Raw genomic sequence first — 22045 nt, 5'->3', positions numbered from 1 at the left:
TATGCACTAATTGCAACCTGTAAAGCCACATAAAACCAAAATTGTACTGTAAGATATTATTTGTTAGAATGATTTTTTCTATGGGAAATTCTATGCTATCTGGTTTGGTACAGGAAATTGACTTCTTCCCTTTATCCTAGTTCCCTACATTCCAAGGGGCTCTGGTAGACCCTAGCTTAACTATGTGTCCAGAGTCCTCTGACTGGCTCCTAGCCAAATTTCAAAGACCCCCACTTTTAAGTTACATTTATATCGAGCACCCTTCTCATAGTGTCATGCTGCCAAAATGTGATTGGTCAAAGTAAAACCTTATAAAAGAAGGAACAGACAAAAAGAAGAAGAAGGAGACAATGACAAGAAGAAGAGCAGGAGGAAGAGAGAGAGACACACCCGCTGCCTGCCTGACCAGACTGATCTAAGCTGCCCTGTGAGGAATCAGGTATTATCTGTGTCTTTCTGTAATCCAGCAGAAGCTTAATATTACTTATTTAGTAATATAATTGAATGATATTCATTTTCTATTTTTGTCACAAATAAATGATTATTGCACATCTGTGACTTGAACGCATCTTACCTCTAAAATGAATCTTAAAAGAGAAACCAATTGACCTATGAGTTTTCAGTTAAACTATTTATTTAGATTGACTGAAAAACCAAGCATATCAAATTCTCTTACAGTAGGAATGGACCTGCTTCACCTTTAAGCTATTACTATTTACTTCCTCAACAAGTAGGCTTATCTCTTGAGCAGATGCTGAAAGGTGTTTAGAGTCAGTGCCATCCTGACCTTGGTGGGTAGGTTAAGGAGAACACCAGATAAGCAGCCGAGGTCTGGGTGAACTGGACGGGACACAAAGCAGATTCATGTAATTTTTTTCTTGTGCTGTCTGGGATGTTTGCCTCTGTGGTCTCCTCTCCATTTGTCATGCCAGTTTCTCTCCAAGGTGTTGTGTAAGATTGAAATCTGGATGAAATTATTGAGAAACTATTCTCCTAAACTAGTCAGCAGCATCACACCTGTGCAGTATTTACAGTGTTGGTAAGGCATATGTAAGGAACAGCATACTGTGAAATACAGTCCCGCTGCTGTAATGTTGTCAAGTGGACCCTTCCTGGATTTCCTGCATTTGGCCTGCACTTTGTGGACTCCCCACTTCATCTTCCTCACTTTCCGGTGGATCTCCAATGGGTGAAGTGGTTGGAAGTGGTATTCTACCACCTTGCCCACAATAATTTGCCTGAAAGAAAGAGTGAGAAAAAATCAACAGTATGAAATTGAATAAGAGCAATAAGTTGAATCAGGGACACTTTCTTCATAAGAACCTGGTATACCTGGAAAAAAGCAAAGTTTGTGGGGAATAATAGCCATTTTCTATACTTCTCAGGCATAAGCAATTAGGAAATAACACTTACTACCAAGGAACAAAAAAATAAAAAAATGAAAAAAATTGTTACACGGTGTTATCCTGTGGCACATCGATAAGGGTAATTTGTCATCTGTGGCACAGATGACATCTGTGTCATCTGTGTCATCTGAGTTACACCGCAAGTAGTACTTTATTCACATGGAATGTGGTAGCTGGAGCATAGAATTAGGAATCACCTCTACATCAGTGTCATCAGGCCTTACATTGACAATAACAAAAGCATTTATATGACATGTATTTAATGATTTAATCTAAAGTTTAAGTCTAAAGTACTAAAGGGGAGTAACTGTAATCTGCATCATCACATCCTTCACAGCAAGTCATTATGTTTTCAGACATACATTTTGCAGATGGAGCAGCCAGAGGGTGCTCTGTAGTTCAGTTAGGAGAACTTATGCGATAAAGTAATGTTTATTAACAAGTGTTTATTTAATAATAAACAATTATTTTCCTGTGGCTTTGGCATTGCCCCTCAAGGGGCCCTAGTCTGCCAGTAATTAGGTAATTGCCTTGATGGGAGAGCCAGGACAGGTGGAGGCTGGGGAGGGGGAGATGAATCTGTTTTTAAGGTGAGTTTAAATGTACTATTCCTGCTGTTCATTGAGTGTTCAGATTCTGTGTTAGCCAGTGGGCTTAGCTTTGGTGTTTGTAGCTGTTGTGTGTAAAGCACTGAGTACTGTGAGTTTCCTGCCGGAACATTCGTTTGGTTTAATGTTCTGCTCTGAGTTACTACATCAGATCAAAGGGCCAGAGAGGGTTCTGTCACTCTCAGAGCGAGTTTATGAACACACACAGTTTTAGGTGACTTGAGAGACTGTGACTGAAATTAGATAAATGCTGACTAAATGAACACAGGTCTCCAGTTCTGAGTGCTGTTGCATGTGGAGTCAGAAAAGTTACATTCAAAACCCTCAAAAAAAAAAAGCACATTTACCTGACCTCTGTTGTTAGAAGAAAAAGGCCACCACCTAGAAATTAAGAAAATTATTAAAATTGTATATTTATTTACTTGTGTATTTTTATTTGTTTTGACAATGCATGCATTATCAGCGTTATTACTGGTAAATAAAATGTATTAATTAAACAGGAAAAATGCAAACATAAAATAAAAACCCTCAATTAGATTATTTTCTCCAATGATAGAATAGCTTTATTCAAAGCATCTAACCCTTTTTAATTAGATAATTTGCAAGAGAACATTACGTCCACCTATCATTAACTTAAGCATTTTAAGTATGGTAACTGACATGCAAATTCACCTCTTTTTATGTAAAATGAAAAGTGTTGGTCCAGTGGCTCCTACTACTAGTAGTAAAATGATGAGCATGACAATAGCCCCAGGCGATGAAGTTGTATCTTAAAGTCAGGACAGGGAAAATCTTAGTGATTCATTTAAATTTGAATATCTCTGACAATTTTCATATTAAACCATTTACATATGTGTGAATAGGGCCATGACTATATCCAAATTGTTATCCAAGCCATCCACAGGAAAAAAATAAATAGTTGTGTTAAACTGTCATGTTATTCCTTGCCAACAATTGGGAGGGGGGATACAAAATGTCAAAAAAGGAAGATACTTAATCTAGGGATATACTATTACAATTAGTTACTATTCAGATTTCATAACCACTTTACGAAAACCACATTCCACCCTGGAAAGAGTTGAAAGTGGAGTTACCAGAATGATTTAGGCCTGGAAAGATTTTCATACATATGAGGGCAAAAGGATCTGAATCTTTTCAGTCTTGAAAACAGAAATTGCAAGAGGATTTGGTCCAAGTATTCAAATTCAAAATCCTCAAAGGTGTCGACAAAGTTGAACACCAAAATAGCTAGCTAATGCTACCAGATTAAAAAAACAATCGCATAGTTAATGTTAGCCACGTTACTGCTAAAACATGCTGCTGACTATGACAAAATGGTCAAGACCTTATTATATCAATTAAATATTGCACAGCAAGTAATTTATCGAAGCGACCGTAGGTTCACGCTTGGAAACAAATGGGGGGGGGGAGGGGAGGGGTTTTCTGTTGGTTGCAATCGCATTAAATCTTACAAACTCAATTGAGCATTGATAAGTTTCATAAAAGATTAAAATCAAATGTTTTTATTTTTACGAAAGTTTTGCAAGTGTCTAATCCTAACCTAAAAATACCTCATGGAGTGTAAAGCTTTGTAGTCTCTCTCTCTCTCTCTCTCTCTCTCTCTCTCACCTCACACTCACCTAAAGGATTATTAGGAACACCTGTTCAATTTCTCATTAATGCAATTATCTAACCAACCAATCACATGGCAGTTGCTTCAATGCATTTAGGGGTGTGGTCCTGGTCAAGACAATCTCCTGAACTCCAAACTGAATGTCTGAATGGGAAAGAAAGGTGATTTAAGCAATTTTGAGCGTGGCATGGTTGTTGGTGCCAGACGGGCCGGTCTGAGTATTTCACAATCTGCTCAGTTACTGGGATTTTCACGCACAACCATTTCTAGGGTTTACAAAGAATGGTGTGAAAAGGGAAAAACATCCAGTATGCGGCAGTCCTGTGGGCGAAAATGCTTTGTTGATGCTAGAGGTCAGAGGAGAATGGGCCGACTGATTCAAGCTGATAGAAGAGCAACTTTGACTGAAATAACCACTCGTTACAACTGAGATATGCAGCAAAGCATTTGTGAAGCCACAACACGTACAACCTTGAGGCGGATGGGCTACAACAGCAGAAGACCCCACCGGGTACCACTCATCTCCACTACAAATAGGAAAAAGAGGCTACAATTTGCACAAGCTCACCAAAATTGGACAGTTGAAGACTGGAAAAATGTTGCCTGGTCTGATGAGTCTCGATTTCTGTTGAGACATTCAGATGGTAGAGTCAGAATTTGGCGTAAACAGAATGAGAACATGGATCCATCATGCCTTGTTACCACTGTGCAGGCTGGTGGTGGTGGTGTAATGGTGTGGGGGATGTTTTCTTGGCACACCTTAGGCCCCTTAGTGCCAATTGGGCATCGTTTAAATGCCACGGCCTACCTGAGCATTGTTTCTGACCATGTCCATCCCTTTATGACCACCATGTACCCATCCTCTGATGGCTACTTCCAGCAGGATAATGCACCATGTCACAAAGGTCCAATCATTTCAAATTGGTTTCTTGAACATGACAATGAGTTCACTGTACTAAACTGGCCCCCACAGTCACCAGATCTCAACCCAATAGAGCATCTTTGGGATGTGGTGGAATGGGAATTTGGTGCCCTGGATGTGCATCCCACAAATCTCCATCAACTGCAAGATGCTCTCCTATCAATATGGGCCAACATTTCTAAAGAATGCTTTCAGCACCTTGTTGAATCAATGCCACGTAGAATTAAGGCAGTTCTGAAGGCGAAAGGGGGTCAAACACAGTATTAGTATGGTGTTCCTAATAATCCTTTAGGTGAGTGTATATATATATAATATGTCCCTTATACAATGTTATACTGAACTTAAACACAAGGTGGCATAGTCAGTGTTAAATACATTTTAAACCCTTATTAGAAGCTTTGTAGTGACCCACTACAAGTGCTGTTATTGTTAAGAGGAAACATCTAGGAACAACAGCTCAGCCGCGAAGTGGTCAGCCATACAAGCTCACAGAACAGGACTGTTGAGTGCTGAAGTACGTAGCACATAAAAATAGTCTTTTGTTGGTCACAAAGTAAGGTCCATGCAAAAATAGTTTGTCGAGATTGGCGTGGAAGTACTTGACTGGCCTGCACAGAGCCCTGACTTTAACCCCATCCCACCTATGGGATGAATGGAAAAGCCGACTGTGAGCCAGGGCTGATTGCCCAACATCAGTGCCCAACCTCACTAATGGAGTGGAGTGGAGGCTGTTATTGCATCAAAGGGGGGACCAACTCCATATTAATGCCCATGATTTTGGAATGAGATGTTTGACGAGCAGGTGTCCACATATTTTTGACCATGTAGTGCATGTACTTTGACCCCCTGTCCAGTGTTTTGGAAGATGTCCGGTTATTTTAAGTACTGCAATCGATTGGGTATTTTCGTATCTCAAAAGTGGCAAACAAGGCAACTCCCTGTTTGGAGAATTTGGTTTGAATAAAATAATGTGTAAATACTTAAAACTTTAAAGTTAAAATGGACTTTACTTCTTGGTGGTTTATGAGAGATGCCCTGAGATTATAGAATCACTTCTAGGAAAGTGAGAGGTGTGAGAAAGTGAAGGTGTCATATAATTACAATTAATACAAAATAATGTATTATGTACTAATAGCTGGAGTGAGAATTGATCTTATTTTATAACCCCCAACATACAACAATGCCTATGAAGTTACATATTTTGTTAATTTAAGAAAACTGGACTTAATATCTGAGTGAGTTTAATGAACGGGGGAAAGAGTGGAGAAGCTCCATGACCTCAGCTCCAGCTCCAGGCTCCAGAGCGCTCCGATGAGCTCCGCTCTGGCTCCAGAGCACAACTAACAAAAGCTGTCCAGCTCCGCTCTGGCTCTAGGTCCTGGAGCTGGCTCCAGGCTCCGGAGCCGGTGCACGGCCGACCCTATAGTGGAGTCCATCCCTCGATGGGTTATTTTCATAAAGAAAATAAAGAAAGTCCTTGTCTCCTTTGAAAAAATAACCGTCCAAACACAACTATTTACAATACAAGTCCAGAAAATTAATGTCCATTTACAGGGAATCAGTTGGTAAAAAAAAATCAAACGACTTAAAAAAAAAAGTCCATCAGTTTTGCATTTTTCTTTGCTTCAGTGAAATATATATTTACACATTTTAATTTATAGTTCAAATTGCAGATAAATCTTATGGTTACTTAAAAAATATGGTAAGATCCCTAGTTTTCTTTTCAGCCAAATAACCACTTTACTCGCAAAACTCCAACACTTTTTCTCCTTTCTGTCTCCTCTTCAGGAAGTTAGTATTCCTTTCCCAAAACTTTGTTCCCCTTTCCTGCGTCCTTCCCCTCCTCTCTTATTCAGGTCGAAATAAGAAAACCTTGGTTGCCAGATGGGGAAATCTCTCAGACCATACTTTTTTAATGTTTCTCCCTCTGCAACTCCTGCCACCGGTCTTGTCTCCCCTCTCTCGCTCGCTTGCTCCCACTCCCTCGCACTCCTCCATACTGTTGTTGTTTACCCTTTATTTGTGTCCCCTCCAACAACAAAACCCGAAAAAACTGAGAGGTTCTGGATTTGTAACAAAAATACATTACTTCTTAAACTATTTACATGGGTATTGATAGTGAATACACTTAATTTCCATGGCCTGTAGAAAACAAAGAATTTACAAAACCCCATTGTTTCCCTGTATTAAAGACTTATATAAACCCCTGTGCCAGGCTTGACCAGGGGGTTACATTTGCCTACTAGGAGAACATGTAAGCATAATCCATCGTGATGTTACTGCAAAGTCTGGAAGTCTTCTCTAAAGAACATGTCTCAAATTGTTCATGAAGTTGATTACTTTTTATGCTATTATATACTATCTTTTGTGTGGTCCTTTATAAAGACCTTCACATAAAGACATATTGAATTCCTATGGCTTCAAGCCATTCTATCTATCCTATACATATTATTTAACACCTTCACATGTAACAGAAACAGGACAAATTGGTTTGTAGAGGTGTAAAATTAAAAGACTGACAGACTGACTTCAGAGAGTAAAGTTATATCTAATGTACTTTACAGGCTATATGTAACATATCATTATGTAAATGTTTTTCCCCCAATGCTATTCCACACCAATGTCTTCCCTCAGTCCTCCTCAGTGCTTGTGATGATGGTTTATGTACTTCATAAGGATGTAAACATCCTTTTGCACATGCTCCCCTCATTGTCAGCAGACGTGAATGTCCAGTAATATCCTGTGCTCCGATTTGGTGTAAGTAACAAATACAATTTATTCTTTCTTAATGCCTCCTCTTTTTCTGGTCTGTTAAAAGTGGAGGAAAGGTTTGTTGGCTGGGGCAAAAGATCAATTGGAAAAATGCCATACATATTACATATTGTGTCATCCTCCCTCCACACTTCCACTGTTTACCACCATCCTAATCAAAACACTCCTGTCATTCACTCAGCTTCTCCATCCACTGCTATCTTTTCCTTCTCCTCCCATTGGACTTGCACCACCTTCCACAGTTTCCAGCCCACAATATTCCTCTTATTTAAACCCCTCTGCTACAGACTCTTATTGCTAAGTCTTGATTACTTTCCGGTATCGTTTCTAAGCATTTCTGATACTTTGCCTGCTGTATCCATTTGACCTTTTGCTTACCTGCTTTTACCATTGCTTCCTGGATTGCCCCTTCTGGTTTGTTTGCCCAATCGCCTGACCTCCTGCCTGTCCCCTCGACCACTGTTCTTGACCTGCTCCTGTTTACTGGCCATCAACCCCTCACTTGTTTAAGTACGCTGTGCTCCTACGCACCTGTGTTCTACCGCCAAAGTGCGGTCCGGGGGGCAGGTGCTCGGGAAAAAGGCCACTTTGGAAGTCTTACGGAAAAAGGGCATGTGAGGTTGAGCCTTACCTGTGCACGTGCCTGGTTCTACACTTCTGTGCCACGCCATGCGTCACACATATGCACTAATTGCAACCTGTAAAGCCACATAAAACCAAAATTGTACTGTAAGATATTATTTGTTAGAATGATTTTTTCTATGGGAAATTCTATGCTATCTGGTTTGGTACAGGAAATTGACTTCTTCCCTTTATCCTAGTTCCCTACATTCCAAGGGGCTCTGGTAGACCCTAGCTTAACTATGTGTCCAGAGTCCTCTGACTGGCTCCTAGCCAAATTTCAAAGACCCCCACTTTTAAGTTACATTTATATCGAGCACCCTTCTCATAGTGTCATGCTGCCAAAATGTGATTGGTCAAAGTAAAACCTTATAAAAGAAGGAACAGACAAAAAGAAGAAGAAGGAGACAATGACAAGAAGAAGAGCAGGAGGAAGAGAGAGAGACACACCCGCTGCCTGCCTGACCAGACTGATCTAAGCTGCCCTGTGAGGAATCAGGTATTATCTGTGTCTTTCTGTAATCCAGCAGAAGCTTAATATTACTTATTTAGTAATATAATTGAATGATATTCATTTTCTATTTTTGTCACAAATAAATGATTATTGCACATCTGTGACTTGAACGCATCTTACCTCTAAAATGAATCTTAAAAGAGAAACCAATTGACCTATGAGTTTTCAGTTAAACTATTTATTTAGATTGACTGAAAAACCAAGCATATCAAATTCTCTTACAGTAGGAATGGACCTGCTTCACCTTTAAGCTATTACTATTTACTTCCTCAACAAGTAGGCTTATCTCTTGAGCAGATGCTGAAAGGTGTTTAGAGTCAGTGCCATCCTGACCTTGGTGGGTAGGTTAAGGAGAACACCAGATAAGCAGCCGAGGTCTGGGTGAACTGGACGGGACACAAAGCAGATTCATGTAATTTTTTTCTTGTGCTGTCTGGGATGTTTGCCTCTGTGGTCTCCTCTCCATTTGTCATGCCAGTTTCTCTCCAAGGTGTTGTGTAAGATTGAAATCTGGATGAAATTATTGAGAAACTATTCTCCTAAACTAGTCAGCAGCATCACACCTGTGCAGTATTTACAGTGTTGGTAAGGCATATGTAAGGAACAGCATACTGTGAAATACAGTCCCGCTGCTGTAATGTTGTCAAGTGGACCCTTCCTGGATTTCCTGCATTTGGCCTGCACTTTGTGGACTCCCCACTTCATCTTCCTCACTTTCCGGTGGATCTCCAATGGGTGAAGTGGTTGGAAGTGGTATTCTACCACCTTGCCCACAATAATTTGCCTGAAAGAAAGAGTGAGAAAAAATCAACAGTATGAAATTGAATAAGAGCAATAAGTTGAATCAGGGACACTTTCTTCATAAGAACCTGGTATACCTGGAAAAAAGCAAAGTTTGTGGGGAATAATAGCCATTTTCTATACTTCTCAGGCATAAGCAATTAGGAAATAACACTTACTACCAAGGAACAAAAAAATAAAAAAATGAAAAAAATTGTTACACGGTGTTATCCTGTGGCACATCGATAAGGGTAATTTGTCATCTGTGGCACAGATGACATCTGTGTCATCTGTGTCATCTGAGTTACACCGCAAGTAGTACTTTATTCACATGGAATGTGGTAGCTGGAGCATAGAATTAGGAATCACCTCTACATCAGTGTCATCAGGCCTTACATTGACAATAACAAAAGCATTTATATGACATGTATTTAATGATTTAATCTAAAGTTTAAGTCTAAAGTACTAAAGGGGAGTAACTGTAATCTGCATCATCACATCCTTCACAGCAAGTCATTATGTTTTCAGACATACATTTTGCAGATGGAGCAGCCAGAGGGTGCTCTGTAGTTCAGTTAGGAGAACTTATGCGATAAAGTAATGTTTATTAACAAGTGTTTATTTAATAATAAACAATTATTTTCCTGTGGCTTTGGCATTGCCCCTCAAGGGGCCCTAGTCTGCCAGTAATTAGGTAATTGCCTTGATGGGAGAGCCAGGACAGGTGGAGGCTGGGGAGGGGGAGATGAATCTGTTTTTAAGGTGAGTTTAAATGTACTATTCCTGCTGTTCATTGAGTGTTCAGATTCTGTGTTAGCCAGTGGGCTTAGCTTTGGTGTTTGTAGCTGTTGTGTGTAAAGCACTGAGTACTGTGAGTTTCCTGCCGGAACATTCGTTTGGTTTAATGTTCTGCTCTGAGTTACTACATCAGATCAAAGGGCCAGAGAGGGTTCTGTCACTCTCAGAGCGAGTTTATGAAAACACACAGTTTTAGGTGACTTGAGAGACTGTGACTGAAATTAGATAAATGCTGACTAAATGAACACAGGTCTCCAGTTCTGAGTGCTGTTGCATGTGGAGTCAGAAAAGTTACATTCAAAACCCTCAAAAAAAAAAGCACATTTACCTGACCTCTGTTGTTAGAAGAAAAAGGCCACCACCTAGAAATTAAGAAAATTATTAAAATTGTATATTTATTTACTTGTGTATTTTTATTTGTTTTGACAATGCATGCATTATCAGCGTTATTACTGGTAAATAAAATGTATTAATTAAACAGGAAAAATGCAAACATAAAATAAAAACCCTCAATTAGATTATTTTCTCCAATGATAGAATAGCTTTATTCAAAGCATCTAACCCTTTTTAATTAGATAATTTGCAAGAGAACATTACGTCCACCTATCATTAACTTAAGCATTTTAAGTATGGTAACTGACATGCAAATTCACCTCTTTTTATGTAGAATGAAAAGTGTTGGTCCAGTGGCTCCTACTACTAGTAGTAAAATGATGAGCATGACAATAGCCCCAGGCGATGAAGTTGTATCTTAAAGTCAGGACAGGGAAAATCTTAGTGATTCATTTAAATTTGAATATCTCTGACAATTTTCATATTAAACCATTTACATATGTGTGAATAGGGCCATGACTATATCCAAATTGTTATCCAAGCCATCCACAGGAAAAAAATAAATAGTTGTGTTAAACTGTCATGTTATTCCTTGCCAACAATTGGGAGGGGGGATACAAAATGTCAAAAAAGGAAGATATTTAATCTAGGGATATACTATTACAATTAGTTACTATTCAGATTTCATAACCACTTTACGAAAACCACATTCCACCCTGGAAAGAGTTGAAAGTGGAGTTACCAGAATGATTTAGGCCTGGAAAGATTTTCATACATATGAGGGCAAAAGGATCTGAATCTTTTCAGTCTTGAAAACAGAAATTGCAAGAGGATTTGGTCCAAGTATTCAAATTCAAAATCCTCAAAGGTGTCGACAAAGTTGAACACCAAAAATACTTCAGACTGAACATTCAGTAAGTTGCAATGGCACATCCAATCATTTAAAACCTAATTACATCATAATCATATTCAGAAATAATTTCACATTTCAGATTTGAATAATGTATTTCTCTCTGTAAAAATGGGAATGGATTTCACTATTCTTCTGGCATTACGTTTGTTTTTCACTAGTTGTCTCCAAATGTATTTTTGAAGAGAATAAAGGCAGTTGGGGTTCTGCACAGCTGATTATCTTGAGTGTAAGGTATAAGTTATTGCCACTCTGTTTTTGATTTTTGATAATACATGGGTCCATGTGCAGTTTGATAGTTTGATTCTTGTTTGGTTGACGCAATATGTGTTCATAATTAACTTAACATTAGTTTTTATCACAATTTCAGTAAAGTTAAACTGGGGTGATTTCTCTATTAGATAAATAGCTAGCTAATGCTACCAGATTAAAAAAACAATCGCATAGTTAATGTTAGCCACGTTACTGCTAAAACATGCTGCTGACTATGACAAAATGGTCAAGACCTTATTATATCAATTAAATATTGCACAGCAAGTAATTTATCGAAGCGACCGTAGGTTCACGCTTGGAAACAAATGGGGGGGGGGAGGGGAGGGGTTTTCTGTTGGTTGCAATCGCATTAAATCTTACAAACTCAATTGAGCATTGATAAGTTTCATAAAAGATTAAAATCAAATGTTTTTATTTTTACGAAAGTTTTGCAAGTGTCTAATCCTAACCTAAAAATACCTCATGGAGTGTAAAGCTTTGTAGTCTCTCTCTCTCTCTCTCTCTCTCTCTCTCTCTCTCACCTCACACTCACCTAAAGGATTATTAGGAACACCTGTTCAATTTCTCATTAATGCAATTATCTAACCAACCAATCACATGGCAGTTGCTTCAATGCATTTAGGGGTGTGGTCCTGGTCAAGACAATCTCCTGAACTCCAAACTGAATGTCTGAATGGGAAAGAAAGGTGATTTAAGCAATTTTGAGCGTGGCATGGTTGTTGGTGCCAGACGGGCCGGTCTGAGTATTTCACAATCTGCTCAGTTACTGGGATTTTCACGCACAACCATTTCTAGGGTTTACAAAGAATGGTGTGAAAAGGGAAAAACATCCAGTATGCGGCAGTCCTGTGGGCGAAAATGCTTTGTTGATGCTAGAGGTCAGAGGAGAATGGGCCGACTGATTCAAGCTGATAGAAGAGCAACTTTGACTGAAATAACCACTCGTTACAACTGAGATATGCAGCAAAGCATTTGTGAAGCCACAACACGTACAACCTTGAGGCGGATGGGCTACAACAGCAGAAGACCCCACCGGGTACCACTCATCTCCACTACAAATAGGAAAAAGAGGCTACAATTTGCACAAGCTCACCAAAATTGGACAGTTGAAGACTGGAAAAATGTTGCCTGGTCTGATGAGTCTCGATTTCTGTTGAGACATTCAGATGGTAGAGTCAGAATTTGGCGTAAACAGAATGAGAACATGGATCCATCATGCCTTGTTACCACTGTGCAGGCTGGTGGTGGTGGTGTAATGGTGTGGGGGATGTTTTCTTGGCACACCTTAGGCCCCTTAGTGCCAATTGGGCATCGTTTAAATGCCACGGCCTACCTGAGCATTGTTTCTGACCATGTCCATCCCTTTATGACCACCATGTACCCATCCTCTGATGGCTACTTCCAGCAGGATAATGCACCATGTCACAAAGGTCCAATCATTTCAAATTGGTTTCTTGAACATGACAATGAGTTCACTGTACTAAACTGGCCCCCACAGTCACCAGATCTCAACCCAATAGAGCATCTTTGGGATGTGGTGGAACGGGAATTTGGTGCCCTGGATGTGCATCCCACAAATCTCCATCAACTGCAAGATGCTCTCCTATCAATATGGGCCAACATTTCTAAAGAATGCTTTCAGCACCTTGTTGAATCAATGCCACCTAGAATTAAGGCAGTTCTGAAGGCGAAAGGGGGTCAAACACAGTATTAGTATGGTGTTCCTAATAATCCTTTAGGTGAGTGTATATATATATAATATGTCCCTTATACAATGTTATACTGAACTTAAACACAAGGTGGCATAGTCAGTGTTAAATACATTTTAAACCCTTATTAGAAGCTTTGTAGTGACCCACTACAAGTGCTGTTATTGTTAAGAGGAAACATCTAGGAACAACAGCTCAGCCGCGAAGTGGTCAGCCATACAAGCTCACAGAACAGGACTGTTGAGTGCTGAAGTACGTAGCACATAAAAATAGTCTTTTGTTGGTCACAAAGTGAGGTCCATGCAAAAATAGTTTGTCGAGATTGGCGTGGAAGTACTTGACTGGCCTGCACAGAGCCCTGACTTTAACCCCATCCCACCTATGGGATGAATGGAAAAGCCGACTGTGAGCCAGGGCTTATTGCCCAACATCAGTGCCCAACCTCACTAATGGAGTGGAGTGGAGGCTGTTATTGCATCAAAGGGGGGACCAACTCCATATTAATGCCCATGATTTTGGAATGAGATGTTTGACGAGCAGGTGTCCACATATTTTTGACCATGTAGTGCATGTACTTTGACCCCCTGTCCAGTGTTTTGGAAGATGTCCGGTTATTTTAAGTACTGCAATCGATTGGGTATTTTCGTATCTCAAAAGTGGCAAACAAGGCAACTCCCTGTTTGGAGAATTTGGTTTGAATAAAATAATGTGTAAATACTTAAAACTTTAAAGTTAAAATGGACTTTACTTCTTGGTGGTTTATGAGAGATGCCCTGAGATTATAGAATCACTTCTAGGAAAGTGAGAGGTGTGAGAAAGTGAAGGTGTCATATAATTACAATTAATACAAAATAATGTATTATGTACTAATAGCTGGAGTGAGAATTGATCTTATTTTATAACCCCCAACATACAACAATGCCTATGAAGTTACATATTTTGTTAATTTAAGAAAACTGGACTTAATATCTGAGTGAGTTTAATGAACGGGGGAAAGAGTGGAGAAGCTCCATGACCTCAGCTCCAGCTCCAGGCTCCAGAGCGCTCCGATGAGCTCCGCTCTGGCTCCAGAGCACAACTAACAAAAGCTGTCCAGCTCCGCTCTGGCTCTAGGTCCTGGAGCTGGCTCCAGGCTCCGGAGCCGGTGCACGGCCGACCCTATAGTGGAGTCCATCCCTCGATGGGTTATTTTCATAAAGAAAATAAAGAAAGTCCTTGTCTCCTTTGAAAAAATAACCGTCCAAACACAACTATTTACAATACAAGTCCAGAAAATTAATGTCCATTTACAGGGAATCAGTTGGTAAAAAAAAATCAAACGACTTAAAAAAAAAAGTCCATCAGTTTTGCATTTTTCTTTGCTTCAGTGAAATATATATTTACACATTTTAATTTATAGTTCAAATTGCAGATAAATCTTATGGTTACTTAAAAAATATGGTAAGATCCCTAGTTTTCTTTTCAGCCAAATAACCACTTTACTCGCAAAACTCCAACACTTTTTCTCCTTTCTGTCTCCTCTTCAGGAAGTTAGTATTCCTTTCCCAAAACTTTGTTCCCCTTTCCTGCGTCCTTCCCCTCCTCTCTTATTCAGGTCGAAATAAGAAAACCTTGGTTGCCAGATGGGGAAATCTCTCAGACCATACTTTTTTAATGTTTCTCCCTCTGCAACTCCTGCCACCGGTCTTGTCTCCCCTCTCTCGCTCGCTTGCTCCCACTCCCTCGCACTCCTCCATACTGTTGTTGTTTACCCTTTATTTGTGTCCCCTTCAACAACAAAACCCGAAAAAACTGAGAGGTTCTGGATTTGTAACAAAAATACATTACTTCTTAAACTATTTACATGGGTATTGATAGTGAATACACTTAATTTCCATGGCCTGTAGAAAACAAAGAATTTACAAAACCCCATTGTTTCCCTGTATTAAAGACTTATATAAACCCCTGTGCCAGGCTTGACCAGGGGGTTACATTTACCTACTAGGAGAACATGTAAGCATAATCCATCGTGATGTTACTGCAAAGTCTGGAAGTCTTCTCTAAAGAACATGTCTCAAATTGTTCATGAAGTTGATTACTTTTTATGCTATTATATACTATCTTTTGTGTGGTCCTTTATAAAGACCTTCACATAAAGACATATTGAATTCCTATGGCTTCAAGCCATTCTATCTATCCTATACATATTATTTAACACCTTCACATGTAACAGAAACAGGACAAATTGGTTTGTAGAGGTGTAAAATTAAAAGACTGACAGACTGACTTCAGAGAGTAAAGTTATATCTAATATACTTTACAGGCTATATGTAACATATCATTATGTAAATGTTTTTCCCCCAATGCTATTCCACACCAATGTCTTCCCTCAGTCCTCCTCAGTGCTTGTGATGATGGTTTATGTACTTCATAAGGATGTAAACATCCTTTTGCACATGCTCCCCTCATTGTCAGCAGACGTGAATGTCCAGTAATATCCTGTGCTCCGATTTGGTGTAAGTAACAAATACAATTTATTCTTTCTTAATGCCTCCTCTTTTTCTGGTCTGTTAAAAGTGGAGGAAAGGTTTGTTGGCTGGGGCAAAAGATTAATTGGAAAAATGCCATACATATTACATATTGTGTCATCCTCCCTCCACACTTCCACTGTTTACCACCATCCTAATCAAAACACTCCTGTCATTCACTCAGCTTCTCCATCCACTGCTATCTTTTCCTTCTCCTCCCATTGGACTTGCACCACCTTCCACAGTTTCCAGCCCACAATATTCCTCTTATTTAAACCCCTCTGCTACAGACTCTTATTGCTAAGTCTTGATTACTTTCCGGTATCGTTTCTAAGCATTTCTGATACTTTGCCTGCTGTATCCATTTGACCTTTTGCTTACCTGCTTTTACCATCGCTTCCTGGATTGCCCCTTCTGGTTTGTTTGCCCAATCGCCTGACCTCCTGCCTGTCCCCTCGACCACTGTTCTTGACCTGCTCCTGTTTACTGGCCATCAACCCCTCACTTGTTTAACTACGCTGTGCTCCTTCGCACCTGTGTTCTACCGCCAAAGTGCGGTCCGGGGGGCAGGTGCTCGGGAAAAAGGCCACTTTGGAAGTCTTACGGAAAAAGGGCATGTGAGGTTGAGCCTTACCTGTGCACGTGCCTGGTTCTACACTTCTGTGCCACGCCATGCGTCACACATATGCACTAATTGCAACCTGTAAAGCCACATAAAACCAAAATTGTACTGTAAGATATTATTTGTTAGAATGATTTTTTCTATGGGAAATTCTATGCTATCTGGTTTGGTACAGGAAATTGACTTCTTCCCTTTATCCTAGTTCCCTACATTCCAAGGGGCTCTGGTAGACCCTAGCTTAACTATGTGTCCAGAGTCCTCTGACTGGCTCCTAGCCAAATTTCAAAGACCCCCACTTTTAAGTTACATTTATATCGAGCACCCTTCTCATAGTGTCATGCTGCCAAAATGTGATTGGTCAAAGTAAAACCTTATAAAAGAAGGAACAGACAAAAAGAAGAAGAAGGAGACAATGACAAGAAGAAGAGCAGGAGGAAGAGAGAGAGACACACCCGCTGCCTGCCTGACCAGACTGATCTAAGCTGCCCTGTGAGGAATCAGGTATTATCTGTGTCTTTCTGTAATCCAGCAGAAGCTTAATATTACTTATTTAGTAATATAATTGAATGATATTCATTTTCTATTTTTGTCACAAATAAATGATTATTGCACATCTGTGACTTGAACGCATCTTACCTCTAAAATGAATCTTAAAAGAGAAACCAATTGACCTATGAGTTTTCAGTTAAACTATTTATTTAGATTGACTGAAAAACCAAGCATATCAAATTCTCTTACAGTAGGAATGGACCTGCTTCACCTTTAAGCTATTACTATTTACTTCCTCAACAAGTAGGCTTATCTCTTGAGCAGATGCTGAAAGGTGTTTAGAGTCAGTGCCATCCTGACCTTGGTGGGTAGGTTAAGGAGAACACCAGATAAGCAGCCGAGGTCTGGGTGAACTGGACGGGACACAAAGCAGATTCATGTAATTTTTTTCTTGTGCTGTCTGGGATGTTTGCCTCTGTGGTCTCCTCTCCATTTGTCATGCCAGTTTCTCTCCAAGGTGTTGTGTAAGATTGAAATCTGGATGAAATTATTGAGAAACTATTCTCCTAAACTAGTCAGCAGCATCACACCTGTGCAGTATTTACAGTGTTGGTAAGGCATATGTAAGGAACAGCATACTGTGAAATACAGTCCCGCTGCTGTAATGTTGTCAAGTGGACCCTTCCTGGATTTCCTGCATTTGGCCTGCACTTTGTGGACTCCCCACTTCATCTTCCTCACTTTCCGGTGGATCTCCAATGGGTGAAGTGGTTGGAAGTGGTATTCTACCACCTTGCCCACAATAATTTGCCTGAAAGAAAGAGTGAGAAAAAATCAACAGTATGAAATTGAATAAGAGCAATAAGTTGAATCAGGGACACTTTCTTCATAAGAACCTGGTATACCTGGAAAAAAGCAAAGTTTGTGGGGAATAATAGCCATTTTCTATACTTCTCAGGCATAAGCAATTAGGAAATAACACTTACTACCAAGGAACAAAAAAATAAAAAAATGAAAAAAATTGTTACACGGTGTTATCCTGTGGCACATCGATAAGGGTAATTTGTCATCTGTGGCACATCAATCAAACATCATATGACCTCTCAAAATACATCAAGAGTTATCAGTACAGCCCTCTGAGGAGAAGTATATGATCTAATAACTAGACATACATTATGACAAAGGGTTGATTTTCTTGTTTTGAAAGATTGATTGCAATTGATCAGTTAACCTCAGTGCAATGAGTTACACCGCAAGTGGCACTTTATTCACATGGAATGTGGTAGCTGGAGCATAGAATTAGGAATCACCTCTACATCAGTGTCATCAGGCCTTACATTGACAATAACAAAAGCATTTATGTGACATGTATTTAATGATTTAATCTAAAGTTTATGTCTAAAGTACTAAAGGGGAGTAACTGTAATCTGCATCATCACATCCTTCACAGCAAGTCATTATGTTTTCAGACATACATTTTGCAGATGGAGCAGCCAGAGGGTGCTCCGTAGTTCAGTTAGGAGAACTTATGCGATAAAGTAATGTTTATTAACAAGTGTTTATTTAATAATAAACAATTATTTTCCTGTGGCTTTGGCATCGCCCCTCAAGGGGCCCTAGTCTGCCAGTAATTAGGTAATTGCCTTGATGGGAGAGCCAGGACAGGTGGAGGCTGGGGAGGGGGAGATGAATCTGTTTTTAAGGTGAGTTTAAATGTACTATTCCTGCTGTTCATTGAGTGTTCAGATTCTGTGTTAGCCAGTGGGCTTAGCTTTGGTGTTTGTAGCTGTTGTGTGTAAAGCACTGAGTACTGTGAGTTTCCTGCCGGAACATTCGTTTGGTTTAATGTTCTGCTCTGAGTTACTACATCAGATCAAAGGGCCAGAGAGGGTTCTGTCACTCTCAGAGCGAGTTTATGAACACACACAGTTTTAGGTGACTTGAGAGACTGTGACTGAAATTAGATAAATGCTGACTAAATGAACACAGGTCTCCAGTTCTGAGTGCTGTTGCATGTGGAGTCAGACAAAGTTACATTCAAAACCCTCAAAAAAAAAAGCACATTTACCTGACCTCTGTTGTTAGAAGAAAAAGGCCACCACCTAGAAATTAAGAAAATTATTAAAATTGTATATTTATTTACTTGTGTATTTTGTTTTTTTTGACAATGCTTGCATTATCAGCGTTATTACTGGTAAATAAAATGTATTAATTAAACAGGAAAAATGCAAACATAAAATAAAAACCCTCAATTAGATTATTTTCTCCAATGATAGAATAGCTTTATTCAAAGCATCTAACCCTTTTTAATTAGATAATTTGCAAGAGAACATTACGTCCACCTATCATTAACTTAAGCATTTTAAGTATGGTAACTGACATGCAAATTCACCTCTTTTTATGTAGAATGAAAAGTGTTGGTCCAGTGGCTCCTACTACTAGTAGTAAAATGATGAGCATGACAATAGCCCCAGGCGATGAAGTTGTATCTTAAAGTCAGGACAGGGAAAATCTTAGTGATTCATTTAAATTTGAATATCTCTGACAATTTTCATATTAAACCATTTACATATGTGTGAATAGGGCCATGACTATATCCAAATTGTTATCCAAGCCATCCACAGGAAAAAAATAAATAGTTGTGTTAAACTGTCATGTTATTCCTTGCCAACAATTGGGAGGGGGGATACAAAATGTCAAAAAAGGAAGATATTTAATCTAGGGATATACTATTACAATTAGTTACTATTCAGATTTCATAACCACTTTACGAAAACCACATTCCACCCTGGAAAGAGTTGAAAGTGGAGTTACCAGAATGATTTAGGCCTGGAAAGATTTTCATACATGTGAGGGCAAAAGGATCTGAATCTTTTCAGTCTTGAAAACAGAAATTGCAAGAGGATTTGGTCCAAGTATTCAAATTCAAAATCCTCAAAGGTGTCGACAAAGTTGAACACCAAAAATACTTCAGACTGAACATTCAGTAAGTTGCAATGGCACATCCAATCATTTAAAACCTAATTACATCATAATCATATTCAGAAATAATTTCACATTTCAGATTTGAATAATATATTTCTCTCTGTAAAAATGGGAATGGATTTCACTATTCTTCTGGCATTACGTTTGTTTTTCACTAGTTGTCTCCAAATGTATTTTTGAAGAGAATAAATTATTATTTGAATGATTAAGAAACATGATTTAAAATACTGTGCAACCACACTGAAAAAAATCTACTTTGTGCTAGTGTAAAATTAACGGTCATAATTTCTACATTGTAATATTAAGATTCAGTGAGAACTAGAATTTCTTAAGTAAAAATGTAAATGTATACATATTTTATTCATGTACTAAATTAACTGTGTGGGAATAGTACGTTTAATTATATATTTACTCATATTATTTAAATGTTTTACATTTACAGCACATAAACCTATAAATACTAAGTACATTTTAATCTAAAAGTATAGCGTGTGTGAATCCACTCATGCGCCTTTGGACAAGACAAGCTACCCGCATTTTGGATCAGAGGCAGTTGGGGTTCTGCACAGCTGATTATCTTGAGTGTAAGGTATAAGTTATTGCCACTCTGTTTTTGATTTTTGATAATACATGGGTCCATGTGCAGTTTGATAGTTTGATTCTTGTTTGGTTGACGCAATATGTGTTCATAATTAACTTAACATTAGTTTTAATCACAATTTCAGTAAAGTTAAACTGGGGTGATTTCTCTATAAGATAAATAGCTAGCTAATGCTACCAGATTAAAAAAACAATCGCATAGTTAATGTTAGCCACGTTACTGCTAAAACATGCTGCTGACTATGACAAAATGGTCAAGACCTTATTATATCAATTAAATATTGCACAGCAAGTAATTTATCGAAGCGACCGTAGGTTCACGCTTGGAAACAAATGGGGGAGGGGAGGGGTTTTCTGTTGGTTGCAATCGCATTAAATCTTACAAACTCAATTGAGCATTGATAAGTTTCATAAAAGATTAAAATCAAATGTTTTTATTTTTACGAACGTTTTGCAAGTGTCTAATCCTAACCGAAAAATGCCTAGTGTAAAGCTAGGAGTGTAAAGCTTTGTAGTCTCTCTCTCTCTCTCTCTCTATATATATATATATATATATATATATATACTCTATATGAACTCCAAACTGAATGTCTGAATGGGAAAGAAAGGTGATTTAAGCAATTTTGAGCGTGGCATGGTTGTTGGTGCCAGACGGGCCGGTCTGAGTATTTCACAATCTGCTCAGTTACTGGGATTTTCACGCACAACCATTTCGAGGGTTTACAAAGAATGGTGTGAAAAGGGAAAAACATCCAGTATGCGGCAGTCCTGTGGGCAAAATTGCCTTGTTGATGCTAGAGGTCAGAGGAGAATGGGCCGACTGATTCAAGCTGATAGAAGAGCAACTTTGACTGAAATAACCACTCGTTACAACCGAGGTATGCAGCAAAGCATTTGTGAAGCCACAACACGTACAACCTTGAGGCGGATGGGCTACAACAGCAGAAGACCCCACCGGGTACCACTCATCTCCACTACAAATAGGAAAAAGAGGCTACAATTTGCACAAGCTCACCAAAATTGGACAGTTGAAGACTGGAAAAATGTTGCCTGGTCTGATGAGTCTCGATTTCTGTTGAGACATTCAGATGGTAGAGTCAGAATTTGGCGTAAACAGAATGAGAACATGGATCCATCATGCCTTGTTACCACTGTGCAGGCTGGTGGTGGTGGTGTAATGGTGTGGGGGATGTTTTCTTGGCACACTTTAGGCCCCTTAGTGCCAATTGGGCATCGTTTAAATGCCACGGCCTACCTGAGCATTGTTTCTGACCATGTCCATCCCTTTATGACCACCATGTACCCATCCTCTGATGGCTACTTCCAGCAGGATAATGCACCATGTCACAAAGGTCCAATCATTTCAAATTGGTTTCTTGAACATGACAATGAGTTCACTGTACTAAACTGGCCCCCACAGTCACCAGATCTCAACCCAATAGAGCATCTTTGGGATGTGGTGGAATGGGAATTTGGTGCCCTGGATGTGCATCCCACAAATCTCCATCAACTGCAAGATGCTATCCTATCAATATGGGCCAACATTTCTAAAGAATGCTTTCA

General features: G+C 39.2%; 3 long non-coding RNA genes across 3 annotated transcripts; all 3 read right to left on the bottom strand.

The window, feature by feature from the left end:
- Nucleotides 1-612: 612 nt before the first annotated feature.
- LOC136751817 (uncharacterized) lies at nucleotides 613-2397 on the bottom strand. The gene is made up of 2 exons (XR_010817086.1): nucleotides 2362-2397; nucleotides 613-1238 (listed from the first exon to the last, which is right to left on the bottom strand). It is a non-coding gene; the product is annotated as an uncharacterized LOC136751817 (long non-coding RNA).
- A 6237-nt stretch (nucleotides 2398-8634) lies between these two features.
- LOC136751816 (uncharacterized) lies at nucleotides 8635-10864 on the bottom strand. The gene is made up of 3 exons (XR_010817085.1): nucleotides 10708-10864; nucleotides 10383-10416; nucleotides 8635-9260 (listed from the first exon to the last, which is right to left on the bottom strand). It is a non-coding gene; the product is annotated as an uncharacterized LOC136751816 (long non-coding RNA).
- A 6218-nt stretch (nucleotides 10865-17082) lies between these two features.
- On the bottom strand, nucleotides 17083-19444 carry LOC136751815 (uncharacterized). Its single transcript, XR_010817084.1, has 3 exons — nucleotides 19290-19444; nucleotides 18966-18999; nucleotides 17083-17708 (listed from the first exon to the last, which is right to left on the bottom strand). It is a non-coding gene; the product is annotated as an uncharacterized LOC136751815 (long non-coding RNA).
- Nucleotides 19445-22045: the final 2601 nt, after the last annotated feature.

The sequence above is a fragment of the Amia ocellicauda genome, chromosome 6, assembly GCF_036373705.1.
Source record: "Amia ocellicauda isolate fAmiCal2 chromosome 6, fAmiCal2.hap1, whole genome shotgun sequence".
Classification (NCBI taxonomy): domain Eukaryota; kingdom Metazoa; phylum Chordata; class Actinopteri; order Amiiformes; family Amiidae; genus Amia; species Amia ocellicauda.
This window is presented reverse-complemented; position numbering and strand designations above follow the sequence as displayed.